Below are 5023 nucleotides of genomic sequence, written 5' to 3' on the forward strand. Positions count from 1 at the left end.
GCACTGGGAGGCTGGGGCCTGAGCACCACCCAAGATGCAGGCGATGGCACGAGGCTCCTGGAAGCACCCAGCCCCCTCGTCCTGGCGGTGGTCGTCGTTCCTTCTTGGTGGTGGTGGCAGCGGAGGGAGGCCGACATTGCCCTGAGGTCGGTCCTCACGAGGCTGGTCTTTCTAGGTGCCCTCGCAAGGTTGGCCTTGTCAGCGATCCTCACGAGGCTGGTCGCGCCACTCTTGGCGGGGGTCGCGGTCGTCCCAACGTCCTTCACTTCTGCCTCCTCCGTGGCCATAGCCCCAGTCGCTGCGCTCGGGGCGACGATCGAGGCGCCAGTCGCAGATGGCCTTGAGCTCCTGACAGTCATTGGTGTTATGGCTGTGTACGTTGTGGAAGACGCAAAATGGACGGCTGCCCTTGGACGACTCTGGGTGGTCGCAGCCACGCTTCATCTCTGGTTCAGCCACAAGCATGGAAACCCCCTTGCGCTTCACGTCCTTGGCCTTGGCCTTCTTGTCTTCTGGGTCGGCCGCTGGGAGTTCGAGGAGGGAGAGGCTCCCTTCCTCAGCTCTCGCACACTTGGTAGCCATGTTGAACATCTCCAGAGACGTGCACAGGTCCTCGTGGATGGTGAGCTCCTCTTTCATCTTGACGTCACGGACGCCATCGGAGAACGCCGAGATGATGGCTTCATCTGAAACCTTGGGGGATCTTGAGGCGAATGCTGTTGAAGCGCTAGATGTACTTCTGCAGGGTCTCCTCTGGCTGTTGATTGATGCACGGCAGGTCACCCGCAGCAGGCGGGCGATCGCGAGTGCCCTGGAAGTTGGCGATGAAACGCTTGCGCATCTCGCCCCAGGAGGAGATCGATCCCGCAGGCAGATTCAGGAGCCACGAGTGCGTGCCATCCTTGAGGGCCATGGGGAACCAGTTTGCCATGACCTTCTTGTCACCACTGGCCGCCTCGATGCTCAGCTCGTAGAGCTGCAGGAATGTAGCGCCCAAGATGCGATTCTATCCCAATCACGTGATGAATTCATGATTGGGGCACAACCGCATTTCGAGCACATAGCAAGGTGGATATCATTACAACATACCATGTACTGAATAGATGAGAATACAAGATAAAGGCTTACACTCGCCACAAGTTACAACATGAATACAACAGTTCATCAATACATAGCAATCATCATACAGAAGAGCAGGATCCGACTACAGATGAAATCAAACAAAAAAGAAGAATGACATCCACCCTGCTAATCCTAGGCTCCCCCGACCCAGAACCTATCCCTTGATCGAAGAAGAAGAACTCCAAAAGCAAGCAAGCATCGCTCTCACGTCAAAGCTTCGCATAACCTGCACCTGCAACTGTTGTTGTAGTAATCTGTGAGCCACGAGGACTCAGCAATCCCATTACCATGGGTATCAAGACTAGCAAAGCTTAATGGGTATGGAAAGGATAAGTGGTGAGGTTGCTGCAGCACTAAGCATTATGTGGTGGCTAACTTACGAGTACAAGAATAAGATGAGAAACTACGCAAACGATCGCAAACTAGTAATGATCAATACGTGATCCTGAACTACTTACGTTCAAACATAACCCCACCATGTTCTCTTCTCGAACTAACCTCAAAAGAGACGATCACGGTTACACATGCGGTTGGTGTATCTTTAATTGAGTTTACTTCAAGTCCTCTACAACCGGATATTAACAGATTCTCATCTGCCACATAACCGCGGGCACGGCTCTTGAAATTTTAAACCCTGCAGGGGTGTCCCAACTTAGCCCATGACAAGCTCATGATCCGTGGAGACAATCCTCCATCGCGGGACCCTCCGATCAGACTCGGAATCCCGGTGCACAAGATATTTCGACAATGGTAAAACAAGTCCAGCAAGACCTCCTAGCGTGCCGACACCCTGATAGTAGTGGCGTGTATCTCGTCTCAGGCCACGTACGGATGGGTCAGCCTACGGGTATATACCAAATACCTCGGGTTTCCTCGAGGCATCCCCGCAGTCTGCCCGGTTTGGACCAACACTTATGAGGAGCACTGGCCCGGGGGTTGATTAAGAGTCCTCGGGTGCTATCTGGTCCCTATGCAAGTTTTTAGTTGTTATTAGGCAAATGGTAAAACCAATGTTGGGCCTTGATGGAGGAGTTTAATTCAAAGCGAACTATCAAGAGGGGCCCATAAACCCTCATCGTGTTAGGGACGCAAAATCAAGGAACATAACACCGGTATGACGGAAACTAAGGCGGCAAGAGTGGAACAAAACACCAGGCAAAAGGCCGAGCCTTCCACCCTTTACTAAGTATATAGATTCATTACTTAAATAAGAGATATTGTGATATTCCAAAAATATCCATGTTCCGACATGGAGCAATCTTCAACTTCCCCTACAACTAACAATGTTATAAGAGGGGCTGAGCAAAAGCGTATCTTAGCCAATCAACAGTTTGCTAGGAGGGTGGTTAGAGGTTTCATGGCAATGTAGGAGGCTAACAAGCAATAGATAGGTAGTGCGACATAGCGATAGAGCGAGACAACTAGCATAGCAAAGGTAGTAGTGAGATCCAGGGTGACGGTCATCTGGCCGGAAATCCCGCTAGGAAGAAGACTGAATCCATGAGGTAGACGAAGCAACATAGTCGAACGAATCCTCATAATCGCAACGTAACCGGAACTATCAAGGAGAAGCGCAACTGGAAAGAAGCAAACATCATAGTTAACACACGAGCATAAACATGGCATGATGCACAACCAAATATGATGCATGTCCATTTTAATGAGGCATGACATGGCAAAGTGCGACAAACAATACTACAAGTTAAGTGGAGCTCAATATGCAACGAGTTGCATATTGAGGAAACACCACATCTAATTGTTTTGTTCACTCTTGTTTAAGCTACACAACAATATTAAATGTTGTTAAACATGGCAAGAGGGGAAGCATAAGTAAACTAACTATTTAGGCAAGTTTAAATGAGGCCGGAACAACAAACAACAATTCCGGAAAATCCTCATATGCATATTTTGGATTTGGTACTGTTCTGCCCTATACACAATTTTTGAGTTTTTAAACATGCAAAGTAAGTGCACCAAGATAATCTATGCATTTTCCTACCCCATTTACATATAAAGATTATTAGATTCAGAGCTACGATTATTTAGTTATTAAATAAATCATTTTAGCATGGCATTTGAGCAAATTTAATCAAACAACATTCTAAACATTTTAAATATGCTTGAAAGTTGGAAAAATATTAACCTACATGAAATTCTAAGCATGATACATATATGACATGTTTTATTTGGATGCATGGTTAAATAGTTATTAGTAGTTTAAAACATGGGTATTTCTGTAATAAGCATGTCCAGGATTTAATGACAAATTCTCAGCATAGAAAAAAACAAGTCATGGGCCGAATTAGAGCTACAGGCTGAACACATGACATGGGCGTTGGGGGGTTTCTCACCATGGGCCATGGCCCAGATGGAAGCAGAGGAGGCCGGTTGAGGCAGCGGTTGGGCCAGCGTTGGCACAGGGAGGCACGGCCCATCGGTGCTAGCGATGCAGGGGGTCGAGGCGCTCGTCCTCCTTTGCAACTGCTACGATGCAAAGGACACCAGCGATGCAGGAGGCCACGGCAGCGGGACTGCGGCTGGCGATGCGGTTGACTGCTACCTCCGGCTCGAAGCGAGGACCGCAGGGGTCAACGCGCGTGATGCCAAAGGAGGCGCGGGGCGAGCGGCTCGTCTGGTCAACGCCTCGCACGAGCGGAGTTGCAGGGCGCAGCGAAGCTGCTTGCAGGTACGGCGAGGATGAGGGTGGCTGGACCTTCGCACGGCGGCGGGGATGGTGCAGAACGGCAGGAACCGGGCGATGCGGCTTGGACTTGGTGTTGTCGTCCTCATCCTCCGTGCTCGCACATAGAGCAGGGGAGGCAGCACTGTGACTCAGGCGGCTTGGTCGCCGGCAGCGCGACGGACGAGGACGGCGGGGTTCAGACGCCATGCCAGGGCGTCCGAGGCGGCAGACCTTGTCGGCAGGGACACGGGGTCGCTGGAGCGGCGCGGTTCATTCGCCTCTGCTCGAGCGAAGCAGAGGTGCGGTCATGGCGAAGCAGAGGCCAGATGGGGCTGCGGCTGAAGGTCAAGCGGGGCGTTGAGACTCTTGGCTCAGGCGCGAGCAGACGATGGCGAGAGGCGGCTCGACACTGACGGAGAGGGTGGTCCGGTGGCGCCGGCGTGGAGCACCATGGTCATCCATGGCGCGGCGGCCGAAGCTCCTGTAGAAGAGAAGAGAGAGGGTTCGAGAGGTGAGAGACCAGAGGAAGAGAGTGATTACAGGAGGGAGGAGAAGGAAATGGGAAAGAGGAAGGGTAGGGGCTACGGGGTTATTTGCCGGACGGCGAGGAGGTGTTGCGCGAGGGGAGGACCGTGTAGCTGGCGATGCAGAGGAGCGGGATGACGCGGAGGTTGGAGAAGCTCGGGCATGAACAAGGGATCGAGCCCCTGGCTCTCTCCTGCGGGTGTTTCTGTCACTGGTTGGTGAGTCGAGGGGATCCAAAGGAGAGCGACGGTTGGGTAGGTTCGAAGGCGACTGGCCGGTGGCTGAAATCGAGGAGGGGTGGGTGGTAGGATCAGAAAGATCCCGAGGAAGATGGTGAGTGGGTGGCGGCGGCGATCGGGAAGGATGGGACAGGAGGGCTAGGATCTAGGGTTTGACCCAATTTGGAATGAGGTAGCTTATATATATATATATATGGAAAGGGGATGGTTTGGGGAGGATTTGGACCCTCTAATTAAATCGGACGGTCGAGAAAGGCTAGGGAGTCCAATTAAAGAATCGAAGATGTTTTAGGGATGTTTGGGGATGATCCGGACCCATCGGTAATGAGTGCTCGGGTCGGGTTTGGGGAAGTTTCAGACACACGCGAGGGATTTCACAAAAGGCCATGGGGGCAAGGGGTTTGACAAGAGGGAACCGAAAACACGGTTGGTCTCAGAACGGTTAACGAAGGCT

General features: G+C 51.9%; 1 long non-coding RNA gene across 1 annotated transcript; it reads right to left on the minus strand.

Annotated features, from left to right (window-relative positions):
* Window positions 1–2347: 2347 nt before the first annotated feature.
* On the minus strand, window positions 2348–4711 carry LOC119330917. Its single transcript, XR_005160319.1, has 2 exons — window positions 3474–4711; window positions 2348–2699 (listed from the first exon to the last, which is right to left on the minus strand). It is a non-coding gene; the product is annotated as an uncharacterized LOC119330917 (long non-coding RNA).
* Window positions 4712–5023: the final 312 nt, after the last annotated feature.

Source organism: Triticum dicoccoides, chromosome 7A, assembly GCF_002162155.2.
Source record: "Triticum dicoccoides isolate Atlit2015 ecotype Zavitan chromosome 7A, WEW_v2.0, whole genome shotgun sequence".
Classification (NCBI taxonomy): Eukaryota; Viridiplantae; Streptophyta; class Magnoliopsida; order Poales; family Poaceae; genus Triticum; species Triticum dicoccoides.